The sequence below is a fragment of the Mastigoproctus giganteus genome, chromosome 10 (genome assembly GCF_048544385.1).
Source record: "Mastigoproctus giganteus isolate SK-2022 chromosome 10, ASM4854438v1, whole genome shotgun sequence".
Taxonomy (NCBI): Eukaryota; Metazoa; Arthropoda; class Arachnida; order Uropygi; family Thelyphonidae; genus Mastigoproctus; species Mastigoproctus giganteus.
In genome coordinates this window covers 78,895,734-78,914,144 of record NC_143584.1, presented here as the reverse complement: position 1 = coordinate 78,914,144, position 18,411 = coordinate 78,895,734, and the positions used below count along the sequence as shown (strand labels likewise).

At 36.9% G+C, this 18,411-nt stretch overlaps 1 protein-coding gene across 1 annotated transcript in view; it reads left to right on the top strand.

Annotated features, from left to right (window-relative positions):
• LOC150079106 (sodium-dependent neutral amino acid transporter B(0)AT3-like) overlaps nt 1–18,411 on the top strand; it is a 341,694-nt gene that overhangs the window by 231,454 nt on the left and 91,829 nt on the right. The gene's annotated exons all lie outside the window — the stretch shown is intronic.

Sequence of the window (18,411 nt, the reverse complement as noted above, 5' to 3'; positions counted from 1 at the left end):
CTGAGGAAATATTCAGTTGAACTGTGATTTTTGAAGTTTATAGTTGTGCCATCCAGACTATTGAATATTATTGTTTTATTATATATATATATATATATATTATTTTTTTATTTTTTATTTTTTTTTCCCTGCTGGCTCCCTGGTATGGGCAACCAGGGGCGTGGGATTGCTGGCACTCACTGGTATTGCACTACCTCCAGTGGGTGCGGGATTCAAGTGCGAATAGCGCTACAGTAAAATCAGACTCAGGTAATTTAACATACTTTTAAGGACTGCTTTGTAAAGACTATATATTCCCAAGTTCTCAAGGTAGATTTGGGCTTATCCCTGGGAGCTACCCTGAATAAGAACACACTTGCACACACACACAAGAGTTTAATGTTTGTCAGAGCATATAATTATATGTAAATATATCTTGTATATAAATCATGTATATACTTTTATGTACATAACTTTGAGACTATATTGTGTGTAATTAATAAATGAATGAATGAAATGAACTCCTTACTTTTCCTATGAAGGAAAAGCCCGAACCTTGAACCGCCTGTTGTTTTTCTCTCTGCTGTAATATTGACAAACAACCCAATTTAACTAAACTAAACCTCCCCCACAGAAAGAAATCAAGACTCGATAAATCAGGTGAGCGTGGGGGCCAGGCAAATGTTCACGAACACACCTTCCATAATGGACAGGCGCCCCGTCATGTTGAAACCAAATTTTGCGTCTCACATTTGCTGGAACATCGTCAAGTAACCCTGGTAGAACTTGTTCAAGAAAGATCCGATATTTAGCGGAGTTCATGCGCAATGGTAACAGGTATGGGCGGACTAAGCAGTCACCGACCATACCTGCCCACGCATTTATTGCGAAGCGATGTTGTGCCGCATGGGGGCGCACACCATGTGGGTTGTAGTGAGCCCACACATGAGCATTGTGCTGATTGATTAAGCCTTCCCGAGTGAAATAAGCCTCATCCGTGAACAAAATATAGGCTGGAAAATTCAAGTCTTGAACAATTTCTTGGAGAAACCACTGCGCAAAAGCCACAAGTGCAGGATGATCTTGGGGGAGCAGTAACTGAACCCTTTGGATATGAAAGGGGTGTAAGGAATCGTCGTGCCAGACACGATGTACCCTGCAACGAGACACTCCTAAGGCAGAGGCAACGGTACGTGTGCTGGTAGTAGGATTATTCTGGATGGCATTCAACACACTTTCTTCCATAGCGGGAATTCGCGCCGAACGTGCTCTGTCCGCACTACTCCTGTTACCTCTAAATAACCCATAATCGCACAAATTTTGATGTACACGCGCAAACAAACGGTGGGCCGGTACGTGTTTGTCTGGCAAGCGTTCTCCATAAATTCATTGCCCTCTGCTAATCCATACACTAGGTGCATGTCTTCCAGCTCACAGTTCGTATATCGATGCATGCTCTTCGTGCGGCGACTACTGCTTGAATGAGTAAACCAGAAATTTTCCCTCTCGCGAACTGATGAACAGCGCCGTGTACCGAACTACGGTGACGTTTCCGGTTATGGGTTCCTATGCGATTCACATTCCTTTAGATGTTACCTACCTCCCCTAAACATTTGTACCTATATTTTTGAGCCATCCTGTATATATATGTATGTATGTATGTCTGGGTGGTGCATTTTTATGCCGTATATGTGTGTGGTGCATTTTTATTATTTTTTTTAATGTTTAGATTCATATAAGCAATATATAAGCAAAATGTATAATTTCGAATGTATAATTTTAAAATTTCACGGTTATGGCTTTTCTAAACTGTAGAATGGAAGAAACTAATACTTTCATGTTTATATTTTATTTTTGTAATGTTTTGAGAAGAAATAAAAACTTTTGTTTTATCGTAAATTATGTGTAAAAAATCATGTTTATAAATTCAAATTTTTAATTTTTTAAAAATAAAAACTTGCATATAACAATTAATTTAATCCATTAGTAAGCGGTCAGGAATTGGTATACTGAAAACAGAATTCCAGGAAAAAAAAAAAAAAAAAAAGGAGAAAAAAAAAGAGTTTTTCCAGAAATAAAAAAGTTTCCTTGCAACTATGATTGCTACGATTTGAGCGCGACCACCGCCACGTCAAGCACGGCGTTCTTTTGGAAGCATTTTTTTGTCAACTAAAGCTATGAAGGGTCGATAGATTCTGTCCACAAAATGGATATGTTTCATAATTGATTTGCTTGTTTTGCTAGATGGCAAACCTGAGTTTTGTGATTAGGGCGTAAATAAAACTTCTAAAAGAAATTTTAAGGACACTTTTATACTTTTAATAAAAGTGTAAAAGTTCATGGGATTCGAATCTAGGCCTTTTAAGAACAGCAATCGTAACCATTGTGATAACCTCAATAGTCGGATGGGTAAAGTACCTGACTGGCAATCCGAAGGTAGCGGGTTCGATTCCCACCTCGGGCTTGGATATCATGATGGTGCCGCACTATCCGGTTAAATCTTAAAGCCACGATACACGAAGGAAGCAGGAAAAAACTGGTTCTTTCGTGTATTGCTCACATCATACGATAAAAAAAAAACTGGAGTACTTGTTCTCAGAGCCGGAACTAGGCAATTGCCTTGGGCAAAAGTGTTATAAGTACGACCCCCATTATATGTAGGTAGTCAATCTTCAGTAGCGTAGCTAGGGTCGCCGACGCCCGGGGAAAACATGCTTTCCTGGTGTCCCTGAATCTCGGCGACTGAGGAGAATCCCCAGACTAAGCCTCTGCAATCTTTATGAATTTATAAAAATTACTATTGCAACGGTCTACAATTTGCATAATTTATTAATAAAATAATATATAACAAAACAAAAATATCAAAGAAAAAACATACAACTACAAAGAAATTAAAAAACCAGATTGTTTATATATCTAGTATAAAATCATAGAAACAAAATCTTGCGAAATATAGTACTTTAACATAATAACATAAATTAAAAATTAAAATATTTTAGATAAGATTCTATTAGACAATCCTCATTAACGAATTGGAGAAGTTCTAAAGTGGTTACAGATTTTATATCCTGCAGAATTGATAAAACATGATTTTTCAAATACTGTATCTGTTGAAATATCAACAGATATTTGAAAAATTTTGTTCTTCCTCTAGTGCTAATCACTGGAGGACAAACCAAAAAGCTCAAGAGGTGGGAAGTCACAAAACGGACAATACTTTACAGAAGTTTATAATTGGGGTTTCTGTGTTATTTTCGAGATTTGTAAAGCACTGTTCTGCCCTGGTATTTTTTTCTGTAAGTGATTATAAATCCCGAATTTATAATTTCACTCTCACAAAAATTTCTGGAATCATAAGTTGCAGTACAAAGATAATGCAGTATTTCTTTTAATAAAATTTTTATTTTTATTTTAAACGAAGAACACAAGTTGACCAGAAGCTATTATCCGTCATGAATACCCTTAATCTTTTGATTGGAAATCTATAGAAAGTAGTTGACTAGAATGACTTCTCAGTATGTGGGATAGGTGGCTGCATACGTTTTATGTTCCACTTACATTTTGGAACGGTAATCCCTTAAACCCTTAATTTTCACTTTCTAATTGCTTAAATTGCCTAAAGGCCAGAGGTGGAAACAAAGCATAAAAAGAAAAAATGTTTCCTTTTTTTAATTACCAAAAGGAATTTAAAAAAAAATTCACCGTAAAGAAGTTTGTTAAATACAGGTCCGACTGTAATTAATCAAAAGCGAAGCAATTTTAAAATATATAACTGGTCGAATGCATCGTTAAAATGCTGCAACTGGGGCTGATACCCCACTCACCCCACCCAAGTTCAGGGTCTGGTTGTTCTGGAAGTAATACGAATTGAATGAATATAAGGATAACCCACAATTCTGATCTGTTTAATCCCTCCCAACATCTAAAGGTGTCTATTTCATTAAAGTAAAGCTCAAAGTTCCTCAACAATGTAATTCTGTTCTTGGCAAAACTGTTAGAAACCTTTGTTCAGTATGCAGTAGGGCTACCTTATTATTATTATTATTGGCCATACGGTGCAAGGAAGCTCAGGACCTTGGGTGTGCCAAGCCCATACTCACCAGATGTGAGCCTCTAGGATTGATTTTCTCCCTAATTACAGCCCATACTCATTACATGGATTCCACTAGGTGTCAGAGAGAGAGCCTAGCTGCAGCTTTGACCATTCCTCCATCAGGATATTTGTCAGCTGATGTATTGTGGCTGGCAGAGAATTGTAAAATCGAACTGCCCTTTCCAATATATTCCAAGAATTTCTCAATGGAGTGATCTGAAGAATTAAGCTGCCTAGGTAGACGTTGCAAGTCTTGGGAATGTTCCCCAAACCATTCAGATAAACACAATTTTTGTGCAGTAGATAATATGATGCAAAATATTTTTACGGACCCTTTTCACAACGTGGTTGAGTAAGTCACTCTTGGGCGAGTGTAGCATGGTATTTTCTCCCGGATACTTGGGGGAAACATACTGTCTAAGTTGCTAATGGGCCTAAAACCCTCGAAATGAATACAAAAATGAAGCGCTGCAGAGTGAAGTTGGTCCAATATAACAGAAAAATATTTGACGTAACATGCAGGGCCGCTGCAAGTGGATAGGCGAGATAAGAGTTGCTTAAGGGCTGCAGTCCAGTTGGGCGCCAAAACATTTTTTGACATATACAAGTCATATACACTGTTTAACAAACTTCTTTATAGCGAAATTTCCTGTTTAGTGATATTTTTTGAATTCCTCTTGGTAATTACATTTAAAATAGTTTCTGTAAACCAAAAAAAATTTCCATATTACAAACGGATTACGAGACACTTAGTAAATTTTAGACATACTAAAATTTTATCATAAACATAACTAAAAAATCTACTCTCATCAGTAAAGAATACTTTAAGTAAAGATTTTGTGGTTGTAACCTTTAGAAATAGTGTTGGTTCTTAAGTTTGGCACACCAGTGTAGTTCTGACTCTTGTTTTCTTTCTCTCTCTCTCTCTCTCTCTCTCTCTCTCTCTCTCTCTCTCTCTCAGGGTAATTCAGAATTTTTTTTTTTGGCTGGTGCAGCATAAGCCTCAGGCTTCCTTGCACCATATAGCTAATAATAATAATAATAATAATACAGTGGCCACACATTGGCTAAAATGTAGCCTAGAAGGAGATTAAGATGACAGTCATGTGTGCCAGTTGCAATAAATATTAATAAATACAGAATTTTATGTACACACTACTGGGTTCAGGCATGTAATAATAAAAGGTTTCAGTACAGTGAGACAAGTGCACTGATCTCATTGTACTGAAACCTGCTATAATTACCCACAATTTTATATACAGTAGTGTATATATATATATATATATATATATATATAAATTCTTTATTTATTAATGTTTATTGTAACTGGAACACATGACTGTCATCTTAATAAATAAATTTTCTGTTTATACTCCGGGATGACCAAATGGTCAGAGGAGTTCACAAGATAGACAGAATACAAGAAACAGCACCGTATTCAGCAGCCACGGGCTTGAACTCCTGTTACTCAAGGCATGTGTACTTATGCACCCACGTGCCTGACCACTAGGCTACGGTGGCCTTCTAGGCTGCATTTTAGCCAAGCCTGGCTATTATATTTTAAAATATTACTTATTTGATCTTAACTCCATAAATCTACATCTGGTCACTCTGACTAACCTCAACTCTTGTTTTAGGTTTTGATTTAATGAACTGAACTCCTTTTGACTTCGGTTTTAATTTTTATTTAATTCTTTTACTTTATTTATTTATTATTTTAGGCCTGGCAGCCTATGAAACGAACCCTGCACATTTAGGTGCTAGCCAGACCCACTAATATATATATATTTTTTTGTATACTAGGTGGTAGATGACTTTCATCAACCGGTGAAATACCAGCACTTTGCTTATTGGAGGCTTGAAGTGGTGAAACCCATGTTTAGTCTCTAGAGCAAAGTTTCCGGCACCCCCTTCCCCCCATACTTCTCCTTCAACCCATGCACGGTACTAATTACTATAGGTTTTGATACCTTTCGCATTTGGGGTTTTCATAAAAAAAAATACTACACAAAAATAAAAAGAATCTGGAATCAATGGAAAATATGGAAGAATTATCTGTGACTAAATTTTGACTGCCTTATTACTGAGTTAGTTATTATCTTTACAAAAGTAATATAGCATTCTTTCATATATACTTCATTTATTTCATATATACAGCATTCTTTTATATATACATGCACTGTGCTGCCACTTTATTAGGTACACCCCTGCTGTGCACACAAATGGTTTGTCCCACAATGTTGCAAGTCACATGCATCAAATAAATGCAGCAGAACAACCTTTCTAGTATCAGTTAAGTGTACAAACCATAGCAAGAATGGGGAAAAGGAGTGATCTAACGGACTTCGAATGTGGCATAGTAGCAGGTGCAAGACGTGCTGGACAAAGCATCTCTGAAACAGCAGTTCTTCTGAACTTTTCACGCACCACAGTTTCAAGGGTGTATGGAGAATAGTGCAATGAACAGAAAACATCCTCTCAACGGCACTCCTGTGGAAGAAAATCGCTTGTTGATGAGGGCGGTCAGAGGAGGAGGAGGAGGATGGCTAGAATTGTGCAAGCAAACAGACAGGCCACAACGTTGCACATCACATCAGAATACAACCTTGGTGCGCAGAGCAAAATATCGCAATGGACCATTAGTCGCACTTTGTCACGAATGGGCTACAACAGCCGATGGCCACATTGTGTGCCTTTGTTATCAATGAAGAACAAGAGAGGACACCTCCTGTGGGTACAGCAACACCAGTACTGGACTATTGAGGATTGGAAAACAGTTGCTTGGTCTGATGAGTCAAAGAGAGAGGATGAGTCAAAGAACAAGAGAGGACACCTCCTGTGGGTACAGCAACACCAGTACTGGACTATTGAGGATTGGAAAACAGTTGCTTGGTCTGATGAGTCAAAGTTCCTGGTGCATTATGTTGATGGAAGGCTCAGAATTTGGCAAAAAAAAATGAATCCATGGACCGTCATGTCTAATGACTACTGTGCAAGGTGGTGGGGGCAGTGTTATGGTGTGGGGAATGTTTTCTTGGCACACGTTGGGTCCATTGATACCCACAGATTCACGTCTGAATGCCACATCGTACCTAAACATTGTTGCTGACCAAGTGCATTCGTTCATGTTGACAGTTTATCCTTAGTCAGATGGTTACTTCCAGCAGGATAATGCGCCAGTGCACAAAGCCCAAATCACTATGGAATGTTTCCAAGAACATGACAATGACTTTTATTTGCTGCAGTGGCCTGCTCAGTCCCTGGATCTCAATCCTATTGAACATCTTTGGAATGAGCTGGAAAGGGCTGTTTGCTGCAGGCCCACACCTCCATCGAATCTCAAGGAACCGTGTGACACACTCATGTCTGCATGGCACTCCATTCCTCCACAACATTTTCAGCATCTTGTTCAATCCATGCCTAGAGAATTCAGGCTGTTTTGAAGGCTAAAGGAGGCTCAACACACTACTAGGTAGGTGTACCTAATAAAGTGGCTGCACAGTGTGTATATATATATATAGTAGTAATATAAAACTTTAAAGAAGCAAAATAAGCAGAACAAGGAAAATAACAAAGTTATTGTATGTCTAATGCTCCAAAACGTGCAGTGCAGCAATAAAGGAAGCAAAAGGAAATAAATAATGTGCGGTTTGTAGAATAAATAAAGTGTCTGTGAAAATGGAAATGAAAAGTATACATGGTGCCTGAACTAAGAGAAGTTTAAAGGATAGTCGAAAGTGGAAGTACAGTAGAGGTTAAACAGGTGAAAGAATTTGAAATTCTTTTCAAATTCTTTTGAAACCCAGTTTATTTATGTACTAGGTTTCACCTGTTTACTTCACTTCCACTATCCCTTAAACTTCTCTTAGTTCAGGCACCATGTGTACTTTTCATCCTCATTTTCACAGATACTTTATTTATTTTATAAACCACATATATGTATATATAAATGAATATTAAATGTAACCCATTAAAGGTAATGTTTAAAAAGTTATATAGCATTAGCATTAGTAGAGGCATTTGATGCAAGAAAGCAAGCTTATGCAGCATCAGCCAAAAAAAAAAAAAAAAAAAAACCCACTTCCACTTCACCCCTCAGTTCGTTCAAAATACCTGTCCAGCTGAGCCTTAAACTTATTTAGGCTATCAACCTCCACCACAAGGTATGGAAGTCTGTTCCACCAACCAACCACCCGCTGGCTAAAGGCAAATTTCCGCACGTCTATCCTACATCTGTCTTTCCTCAATTTGAATTTATGCCCTCTCAGGTGATTTTTCTGAGCTAGAGGAAGAATCCCATCAGCATTGAGCATGCTTAAACCATTCAAGGCTTTATACGCCTCTATCAGATCACCTCGCTGGTGCCTAGTCTCCAGACACTGTAATTTGCAAAACTTAAGCCTTTCTTCGTAAGAGCACCCCTTTGTTCCATTCACTAATCTTGTTGCCCTTCTCTGTACTCGTTCCAGCAGCTCTACATCCTTCTTGAAATGAGGCCTCCAGACCTGTATACAGTACTCTAGGTGTGGCCTGACCATTGCCTTATACAATGGAATAATCACCTCCTTATCCCTGCTGGAAAAATTCCTGTATATCATTGACAATACTCCATCAGCTACTCTTGCAGCCCGTCTGCACTGCTCAGAGAACTTCATATCTGCCTGCACAACCACCCCCAAGTCCCTTTCATTCTCTATCACTGTCAGTGTAGTACCACAGAGTTGATACGTTGCTCTGGGGTTGCTGTTTCCCATGTGTAGTACTTTACATTTGTCAATGTTAAACTTCATTTGCCACCTCTCAGCCCATCTGCTCAACCTTTCCAGAGACTGTTGCAGCAGCATAGTGTCAGTAGTGTCCTTGATAACCCTGCCAACCTTTGTATCGTCTGCAAACTGGGACATTAAGCTTGATATACCATCATCAATATCATTTATAAATACAGAAAACAATAATGGACCCAACACTGAGCCCTGAGGGACTCCACTAATAACATTAGTCCACGATGAGCAGTGTCCATTGATTACCACTCTCTGTCTTCTCCCCCTCAACCACCCCTTTATCCATAGCAGCAATTTGCCTCCAATGTCACACTGCTCCAATTTGTGTAGCAGTCTTCCATGTGCAACAGTATCAAAAGCCTTTCTAAGATCCAAGTATATAATATCAAAGTTATTCCCTGCATCCAGTTCTTTTGTGACTGCATCATAGTATCCAATCAAGTTGGTAAGGCAAGACTTCCCCTTAACAAATCCATGCTGTGTCTGAGCTATAACTGAAGTCTTGTCTAAATGATCCTGCAGTGCTTCTTTAACCAGTGCCTCCCTTAATTTTCCTGGAACAGAAGTTAAGCTCACAGGTCTATAATTACTTGTGTCAGCCTTTGATCCTCCTTTGTGAATTGGGGTCACATTTGCACATTTCCAGTCTATGGGCACCTCCCCTGAGTCCAAGGAAGCTCTCATAATTATGGCTAAGGGTTTGCTTACTTCCTTTGCTGCCTCCTTTAATATAACTGGATAGATCCCATCCACCCCGGGTGCCTTTCTTGTGTTTATCTTCAACAGTTTCTCCTCCACTTTACTCCCAGTTATTTCAAGATTCTGTAGCTTACTGCTAGAGTTGAATACACCTCTGGCATTCCCCTTGCTGAATAACTCCTCATGTGTGAATGTCGATGCAAAATATTCATTTAGTTTGTTAGCTACCTGAGCAGGATCATCAACAGTTGATCCATCAATATCAAGTGGACCAATCTGATTCATCCCCTTCCTTCTAGAGTTTACATAGAAGGAAGTTTTGCTGTTTTTCTTTGCATCCCTTGCCAAGGATTTCTCGTAATGTGCCTTCGCCTGCCTAAACTCCTTTGTAACTTGGTTGCATATCAACTTGTATCTATCATAGGCTTCTGTGTCATGTGTTAATTGGTAAGTATCCCATTCATTTTTCTTCTCTGCCATATGCCTCATTAGTTCATCTGACATCCATTTTGGCCTAAACCTTGAACAATATTTCTTAGTTGGTATGTAAAGCCTAGTAGCTTCCAAGATAAGTTCTTTGAATGCTTCCCATTTTGAATTTGCTGTTGGTAACATCATCAGTTGGTCCCACTGTATAGAATTTAAATACTGTCTCAGTCCATCGTAGTCGCCTTTACGGAAGCAATATCCCTTCCCTTTACCCCTAATGGTAGTTACCTCTTTGAGTAAATCCCACTTCAGCACACTGTGATCACTGCCACCTAGTGGTTCATTTATCTGCAGATTCTTAATGCATGAAGAATCACTGCTGATAATCAAATCAAGAGTATTACTCCCTCTAGTTGCCTCCCGAACATGCTGATGTAGAAAACAATCATCCAATAAATCCACAAAAGCCCTGCTAGTGCGTGAGTAACCAGCCCCAAATTCCAGTCAATATCTGGGAAATTAAAATCTCCCATTATAAGACTCTCTAATTTACTGGCCCACTCTATTTCCCTGTACAGTTCCTTATTATACTCATCAGAGTCATTAGGCCTATAGCACACTCCTACTCTCAATTTTGATCTCCCAATGCTTATGTCACACCAAACTGACTCAACACTGCACTGTCCAGTGATGTCGACTGGCTTCACTTCCTTGGTTTTTATGTGTTTCTTAACTAATAGCATAACCCCTCCCCCCTTCCTATCCTGTCTATCCTTATATAGGAAAAAAAGGTATTCACTTGATGAAATGGTTTCAGTAAATGAAAGATTAATAAGTCAGGTATGACAGATGCACTTAAAAGTGCAAAGCAGAATTACAGGATGCAAGAGTATATATAAGTTGTATTTATATAGTGAATAAAGTATGCATAAATCAATGTGAAAGTTACACAAAGTGCCAGTAACTAGAAGGGTGAGGATAGTTGAAAAATAATTGTAGTAAATATGTGAAATGTGAAACATTGTTAATATCCTAAAAGTTATGATGAATTAAGAAAATTATGGACTGAATTACTAAGCCAATAGAAGGTGGGAGAACTGTAAAGTAAAGCAAACTACCAAAAATAAAAATAAAGGTAAAAAGTGGTACAGCTGTGATAAGATATGGGGGGAACATATTTAGATAATGGTTGAATATAGGTAAGGCAAATGTGCCTGATCTGATGTCAGCTGAAATAAATATTGATACATGATGACAGCTGTACCACTTTCTACTTTTAGTTTTGTTTTATTGGTATTTTGCTGTACTAAATTTACTTTACAGTTCTCCCACCTTCTATTGGCTTAGAATTCAGCCCATATGTTTCTTAATTCATCATAACTTTTAGAATATTAACCTTCTTTCACCTTTCACATATCTACTACACTTCTTTTTCAACTATCCTCACCCTTCTAGTTACTGGCATTTTGTGTAACTTTCATACTTTATTCAATATATTAATACAAACTTATATATATATATATATATATATATATATATATATAAAGGCAAGTTGATTTAAGTCATAAACTTAAAAGCAAGACTAAAGACTTATATGTCTAGTACAAGCAGCAAAACTAAATAAATTAATAATAGTAATAATAAAGCAGTGTGTCACAGTCTTTAATACAATCCTTGATTTCATAAACTGTAAAGATGATATGACATATATTCCATGCTGTTACTGATAGATAAGCTAATACAAATATTAGTATCTTTCTTACAACTCTAGCATCAAAATTCAAATAATTTTGATACTGATACAGATAAAGACTGAAACATGCTTGTGACTCTCTTGTAGACAGTTCACTAGACTAAAACAAGTGGGAGCTGTCATCTAGAAATATCTAGATTTAAATTACTTAACTATTCGATAAATCATTACTTCGATTAATATCAATACATTATTCATATTAATTAATGTAATAGGTTATGAATTAGTGATTAATTATCTATTAACAGTAGGTTCAGATATTTCCCAGTTGTATCAATTATTACAATAAAGTACCTTAAATTTTCTTTCAGAAATTGGTGGAATTGCACTCCAGCTTTGTTACAAAAGAAATACTTCTTTCTGTCCACAATATCAGTAGAGAACTACACAGATAATTATAGTTATAATAACAATAACAGCAATGTAAAGCAAACTTGCTACGCTCCATTAACACTAATCAAATCCAAATACAGTAACGGCTTTATTAGCATTGGGCATGCGCGTTAGTACTTGCTGGGCTTTGATGGCTGTGTTAGTTCCATGTTCATACGATGCTGGCACTGGGAATATGGTCACGTGATTCAATGGATTTGAAATAAGCATATGCAGTGGGCCACATAATAATAATAACATTTAGATTTTGACTAATCTCTTTTTTATATATATTTAAAATTTGTCATGACGTGATCGACTGGTAGATCACAATCAACTTGTTGGCCACCCTTGCTCTATTCTAATGCACAAGTCACTTTAAATTCTTATGGTCTTGTTCTTGAAGTACTGACTTTCTGACACAATTCTTCTTTTTACTGATTCTCTTTTCGTCTTTCACTCATTGTACAGTATACTTTTGAGATGGTTACTTTCGACACACCCATGGTTTCCTTTGCTTTACCAATTGTGACTCCTGCTAAATGTGCTCCAGTAAAACCAAGGAAAACGTACAGTATTTATCAGATTCTAGGGGACATATGATTATACCATGTGAAAAGTAACATTTGAATACTGTACGTTTAATTATATGTTGATGGTGTTTGCAAAAGGGTTCTGATTTTTTGGCTAGTGAGTGTATAATCCACTTCTTGAGATAATTAATTCCACAAACTTTCAGTGACCTCTAAAATATGTTTATGATAGATACAGAATCTGACATTAAAATATTTTATCTCAAGGATCAGAAGGAAAAACAGGAAATGTAATAATGAGGATAATCAGATGAAACAAGTAAAGTATAAAAACAAATAAATAAATACAGTATTCTGTTTATACTCCAGGACGACCACACAGTCGGAGAAATTAACAAGGTAGAGAGAATACAAGAAACAGCACCATATTTAGCAGTCACAAGCTCAAACCCCGGTCATTCAAGGCATAACAGATGGGCAGTGTACTTATGCCTCCTCATGCCTGACCACTCTATTACTTTACATTTCAGGGACGTTCTTTATTATTATAAAATTTATTGAATTATTTTAATTTTCTGAGCTTAACAGAAATAAAAGGAAAGTAACTAATTCATAAATAATATATAAAAAAGCAATTATTAACTGCACTGCACATACCTCACAATGGAATATTAACTCAGCTCTTCTTGCTGTGTATTATATACATTAGTCCACGAAGAGCAGCATCCAATGATTACCACTCTCTGTCTTCTCCCACTCAATCTCCCTTTTATCCATTGTAGCAACTTACCCTTAATATCACATAGATGTTCAGAAATTTGTCTTTAGCCAGCTGGTGGTTGATTACTGGAACAAGCTTCCATCTGTTGCTGTGGAAGTCGACAGCCTAAATAAATTCAAGGCTGAACTAGACAAACTTTTGGAGTGAATGGATGGGTGAAACAGGAAGGGTTTTTTTTTTTTAGCTGATGCGATATAAGCTTACTTTCTTGCATCATATGCCTCTACTAATGATAAAATCTAAAAGGAAGTGGATGAATCATATTGATTCATATCTTTCATCAATCATATTGATGAATCCACTTGATATTGATGATTTGATTGTTGATGATCCTGCTCAGGTAGTTGACAAATTGAATGAGTATTTTGCATCTACATTCACACGAGTTATTTAGGGATGGAAATGCCATAAGTCTATCAAATTCTAACAGGGAGGAAAGAATTTTGTCATAACTGAGAGCAAAGTGGAGAAGAAATTGTTGAAGTTGAACATAAGAATGGGGTGAATGGGATCTATAGAGTTATATTAAAGGAGACAGCAAAGAAAATAAGCAAGCCATAATTATGAAAGCTTCCTTGGACTCAGGGGAGGTCCATATGGACTGGAGAAGTGCAAATGTATCCCAATTCACAAAGGGGGATCAAAGGGTGACACGAGCAATTACAGACCTGTTAGTGTAACTTCTGTTGCATGGAAAATATTCTGTTGCAGTCACTGGTTAAAGAAGCACTGCAGGATCATCTATACAAGACTGCAGTTATAGTTCAGACACAGAATGGGTTTGTTAAGGGCAAGTCTTGTCTGCCAAATTTGATTGGATACTATGATGTGTCACAAAGGAACTGGATGAAAAAAATAATTTTAATATCATATACTGTACTTGGATTTTAGGAAAGCATTTGATACTGTTGCACGTTATTATTATTAGCCATATGGTATAAGGACGTCTGCACCAGCCAAGAAAAGTGAGTTACCGAGAGTGAGAGTGAGAGTGAGAGAGAGAGAGAGAGAGAGAGAGAGAGAGAGAGAGAGAGAGAATTTTTTTGTTGTTGTTTTTTTGGTTTTTAGGAGCATTAGCAACTAAGGCCATAATATTGCTCCGGGATATGCGTTGGTCATTCCCTGACCTTTCTGCATCCTCCGTATTTGGTGGTGACAGGCCCAAATCTCGGTCTAATCAAGAAGCGTGTTCTACGCACTGCTGCTCCTTCCCACCTGGCTATGGAGGTGCCTGAGAGAGAGAGAGAGAGAGAGAGAAGTAGAAGGAAATCACCAAGAAAGAGAAGAATGATGATATCCAGCTCAGGACCCTGTGTGTGCCAAGCCCATACTCACCAGATGCCAGATGTGAGCTCCTGCGGTTATGGAAGACTACTATACAAATGGGAGAAGTATTGCATTAAGGGCAAGTTGCTACTATGGATAAAGGGATGGTTGAGTGGGAGAAGACAGAGAGTGGTAATCAATGGAGACTGCTGTTCTTGGACTAATATTAATAGTGGAGTCCCTCAGGGTTTGGTGTTGGGCCCTTGTTGTTTTCTGTATCTATCATTGATGTTGATTGAAGTATATTATTATTATTATTATTAGCCATATGGTGCAAGGAAGACTGAGGCTTATGCTGCACCAGCCAAAAAAAAAATTCCCAAGTTACCTTGAGTGAGAGAGAGGGAGTCAGAAGTAGAAAGGAATCACCAAGAAAGAGAATGATGATATCCAGCTCAGGACCCTGGGCTTGCCAAACTCATGCTCACCAGATGTGAGCCCCTGGGGTTATCAGGGTTAATGTCCAAGTTTGTAGACGATAGAATCTTGAAAAGTTGAACAGATGGGCTGAGAGGTGGCAACTGAAGTTTAACATTGACAAATGTAAAGTACTGCATATGGGTAGCAGTAACCCCAGAGTAATGTACCAGTTGTGTGGTGGTACTACACTCAGGGTAGTTGAGAATGAAAAGGACCTGGGGGTAATTGTGTAGTCAGATATGAAGTTTTCTGAGCAGTGCAGACAGGCAGTAAGAGTAGCTCATGGTGTCTTGTCAATGATATACAAGAATTCTGTTAGCAGGGATAAGGAGATAATTGCCCCTTGTATAAGGCAATCATCAGGTCACATCTTGCAACATCCAGACCTGCATACAGGTCTGAAGGTCTTGTTTTAGGAAGGATGTAGAGCTGCTGAACGAGTACAGAGAATGGCAATGAGATTGGTGAATGAGACAAAGGGTTGCTTTTACCAAGAAAGGTTTTAAGATCTGCAAATTGCAGCATTTGGAGACTAGGCACTTGTGAAGTTTTTTTTGGTAGTTGTTGGCACATCGGCTTCTGTGGCCATAATGCACCTCCCAAGGTTTTTGCAGTACTTTGATACAAGCCCGAGGCGGGATTCGAACCCGCGACCTTTGGGTTGCCAAGCAGGCATTTCACCCACCCGGCTAGCCCGGTCGGCACTTGTGAAGTGATCTAACTGAGGTGTATAAGGCTTTGAATGGTTTCAGCAAGCTGAATGCTGATGGGATTCTTCCTCTTGCTCAGATGATCTGAGAGGACATAAATTCAAATAGAGGAAAGTAAATTGTAGAATAGATGTGCAGAAATTTGCCTTTAGCCAGGTGATAGATGGAACAAAGTTCCATCTGTCGTAGTTGAGGTCAACAACTTAAAGAAATTCAAGGTAGAACTGGACAATCATTTGGAGTGAATAGATGGGTGAAATGGGAAGGGGTTTTTTTGGCTGATGCTATATAAGCTTGCTTCCTACATCATAAACCTCTTGCTAACTTTTTTTGCACTCAGGATGCATTTGTTAAGAGGAATAAACCAACCCAATCTATCTTGCCTGTCATCCTTCTTAAATACATTTTGCATACTGTTGTGAACTCATCCTCTGCCATTTCTGGATGGCACCATAAATAGAGTATGATGAGTTCAACACTCCTGAAACTGCTGCAGATATAGTATTTTTAGTCTTAACCATGTTCATAAATAGTAAAAGATACTGTTGAATGCAGGGGCAGGGCCACGCCAAGCTATATGGCTGCCCTGGTGCAAACTTCTTATTCTGTCCCTACCCCAACGGGTCATTTTTCTTATATTAATTTTTGTTTTGAGAATTTAAAAAAAATGTATTTCCAAAATAATATATAATATGATACATGAAGTAAATATGTTAAAAATAAAATAAAACTCTATATAAACTTAAAATAAAAATCTAAATAATAAAAATAATAATAATAAATCAATAACAAAACATTATATAAATTTAACTTGTCTTGCTTTGGTTGTAGCAAAATCAGTCATAATATTTTTTATATCTAAAGGATCACAAATATCACTTTCTATAAATATTATTGCTAAATTTTTTAATCTTTTTTGATTCATTGATGAATGGAGGTTATTTTTTATTAAATTTAATTTCGAAAAAGAGCGCTTACCACTAGCTACTGATATGGGCATTGCTAACATTATTCTTAATGATATAAATATATCAGGAAGTAGAGTGATTAAATTATTTTTGAATATAAAACTTAAAATTTCTTGTGGAGTCTGATTCATGGATATAAAATTTTGGAAAATTTGTATTTCATTTGTAAGATCATCAGCAACAATATCTTTTGAACATTCTTCATTGGTGGCATCTGATAACTGTAATTTGAAATCTGAACAATGTTTTAAAATTTCATCTTTTTTGACATTTTACTTATCTCGCTAAAACACTAAATTAAAATTGTTATTATAAACCTCGAGCTGTTCAAAACGCTCATCTATTGTGTTTCTTGTAGTATCTAAAATGGTGAAAAAGAAGTTTATTTTAAAATTATCTTTTGCTGTTGGCACAAATTCATTTCCAGATTCATAATCAAATAATTTTTTATGTTTCCTTCCAATTCTTAAGTTTTCTTTCAGAAAATCAGTGTCAATGTCTAATGAGTTAGCAATTTTTGCTGTGTTTTCAAGTACATGTACTAAGTGCTCATCTGTTCTAAAGTTTATAATTGTTTCCTTTAATTTTTTTAAATGTGTTAGTGATGTTAATATATCTGATTGTGTATTTTGTAATAATTTGCTTACAAAATTTACATTAGATAAATTGTCAAACCAAATAATAGTAGAGCACATGAATTTAAAAGATCTAATTTTATTTGACAATTACTGATGTTTTGTTTTTAAATCGAATTTATTATCACAATCTGAATATATTTCATAAAGGGCATCATCAATTTGTTGTAGATTGTATACTACAGGTTTTATAGCATCAATTCGACTTTCCCAACACGTGTCTGATAAAGGTTTCAGCGAAAGATTTGAAACTTTGTTTTTTAATACTGCCCACAGTTTAGTACTACTAGAAAAAAAATTATAAAGTTCTTGTATAACTCCAAAAAAATCAGTTGTCTTAAAAGATATTTTTGCCATATTATTCACCATTGAATTCAAAGTATGAGTACAAGGTATGAAAAAGGCTCGGGGGGGGGGGGGGGGTTTATATCTAAAATTTTTTCCTGAAGACTGTTATGTTTTCCTTTCATACTATTAATATAAAATATGACAAAACACATTCTTCGATACACTGAATGTTTAGTTTTTGTCATCTCTTTTAGTGTTTACAGAACATTGATCTTTACCACCTCTTAGTCTCTGCCACCCTGGTGTGGTACACCACTTGCACCACCAGGTTCACACATCTCTGTATAGGGGTATATCTAAATCACAAAGCTTCATGCTCTGGATGAGTATATTATCACCACAGACAAAAAACTCTTAAGAAACCACTAGGCTAATCTGATGTTATGATGAATATAATGAGATTTAACTATGAGGTTATCACTTATAGTACAGTTTAATTTTCTGAAATTGAGTTAGTTCTCCAATAAAGAAAATTTTTACACTACTCGAATACTCCTATCTCATCAAGTTCAAGCACCTATTGATGCCTCAGGAGGAAGTTAGTAGGTTGACCATAAGGTCATATATAATAGAATATGTCTTTA